The sequence below is a fragment of the Mauremys reevesii genome, linkage group 13 (assembly GCF_016161935.1).
Source record: "Mauremys reevesii isolate NIE-2019 linkage group 13, ASM1616193v1, whole genome shotgun sequence".
NCBI classification, from domain to species: domain Eukaryota; kingdom Metazoa; phylum Chordata; order Testudines; family Geoemydidae; genus Mauremys; species Mauremys reevesii.
Window position 1 is genome coordinate 30,507,674 of NC_052635.1, and position 2,329 is coordinate 30,510,002.

Sequence of the window (2,329 nt, forward strand, 5' to 3'; positions counted from 1 at the left end):
ACCAGAGGTTGGTCCTGGCAGAAGTCACCAGAGTCGGAGACTTCCTGGACTACGACCAGGGAGACTGGCTGGATCCCCTGACGCTCACTCGGCGCATGGGGCTCTCCAGGCCTTGTACTTCCCAGAGCGTACTTCAGGAGGTGAGGGCCGCTTTGCTGCTCGCTGCTCGGGCCTATCTCGACCGGATCCTGTGAGAGGGCACGCCCCACCCACCCTCCACCCCAGGCCCTCCAGACCTTGTCATCAGGCCCCTGCCCCATGGACCCAACCGGCCACCCCGCCCCTTCACAGTGAGCCGGCTGCATGACTTGCAGCCGGTTCGTTTCCAGACCACGCCAAAGACACATCTATACACGCTTGTGTTCCACACCTTTCACTTCCTCACCCTCGCATCCCACCCCGACACAAAGTGGTGGGACCTCCTGCCACCTCTAGAGTGTGAGGAGCCCCGGTGGGCCAGCCTATACTCTACCCTGGTCCTGAGGCCCAACGGAGATATCAGTCGGCGTCTCCTTCACGGAGCCATGAGTACGGGTGTGTACTTGGCGTGGTTCACCCCCGTCCCGGACACCAGCCCATTCTGCGGTGTGAGGGAGACCCTGGCGCACGTTTACTTGGCATGCGCCAGGTTGCAGCCCCTATTCCGGCTCCTCTTAGACATCCTGTTATGTTTTTGGTTGCACTTTTCCCTCATCTCCTTATCTATGCACTCCCCATCCGTGGCCCCACAAAGTCACGGGACCTCCGAGTCAACCGCCTCCTAGCCCTGGCTAAAATGGCCATCTATAAAACCAGGGAGAAGAGGATGGCCGACCAGCTCTCTTGTGACTGTGGGGCCTATTTCCGAGCCTTTGTCCATTCACGCATCCGAGCAGAGTTGCTCTGGGTGGCATCCACTGGCTCCCTTGATGCCTTTGAGTAGCAGTGGGTGCTGTCCGGGGTTCTCTGCTCGGTGTCCCCGTCAGGTTCCCTTCTTTTGACCCTTTGACCTCACTCTTGTCCCTGTTATTTCATTAGTTGTCCCCAGGAATTGCATGGCTTCCGGGTCCTGTGGATCCTCCCCTTAGGCTGGGGGGAGGTCCTTTAGCAGTGGGCGGGCACTTCCTGGATCCCAATAGGATCGGACAGATTATTTCTGGCTGAGCCTGGAACTGAATCCATATCCCCGAGTTCCTGTCCAATGCCTTAATCACAAGACTAACCTTCGCAGGCATTAGACACACAGTTACTGTATAAATCACACACAGACTAGCACTCTTGCCTTCAGCACCAAACAATGTAGGCCTCCATCATTCGCACTAAAGGAGAACTCCTTTACACTGCTACCTATATCAGCTCTGTCATCCATTTTATAGACTATAGCCACTAGACTAGAGGGTGACATGGCTAAAAGCCAGTCCTTTACACTGCTCTGGGACATATGCCTGTGAAACAGCAAAGGGAGTGAGGAAGGTGCCGGCAGGAGACTTGAATCCTTGAGCAGGCTTGCTAAATGAACCAACCAGAGACACCTGGTGCAGGGAAGGAACCTCAACCAGCTGGTTTCTCATAAGAGAGCTGAAGTCAGCTCTGAGCATGGTAACTGCAAGTTGAGCCCCAGAGTAGGACACTGCCTAAGAACTAATGAAGACCCTGTGAAAGACCCTATTTGTTCATCCAGGCTCTGAGGTAAGAGCCAGGCCCTGGGGCAGATTTTTGGGACTTTGAGTTTTACTTTTGAGTTTGTTCTGCCTGAATAAATGCAGGCCTGAATAAGTGTGTTGTGATTGGATAAGCAAAGTATGTGGTGTCTGTTGAAGCCTAAAAGGACCTGGAAGAGGGAGAATTGAAGGCAGGGGCACCCCTGACCATGAGGGGATGCATGGGTGACAGTCAATTGGTTTACAATGTCAAATAGTATCTCTACTCAACCAGGAGGCTGATATGACCAGGTTGGTCTAAATGGGGCCATTGGATTTTCCACACAGCTCTCATTCTAAGCTACCTTTTCCCGGGATCTTAAATTTCCCTTTGGCTAGTGATGGCTGCTCTGATCCCATGCTTCCATAGCCCCTCAGACTGTTTATTAATGGGGCACCAGCCAACTTCCCTGACACTGTCTCAGAGGATTGGACAGCATATCACTGGACCGCTCTCTCCCTCACCATTCCCAGCTCAGAACTAGAGGGGGTTGGAGAAACTTCAGTGGAACCATATTCTGTTGGAATATGCACGTGCATCAAAGTCAAAATGCTTCATGAAATTGGGTTGATTTCTTCAGAATTCCATTTTGGAAGAAAACCAGAAAATAAAAAGTTCAAACTGTCAAAATATCCCACTTCAACATTTT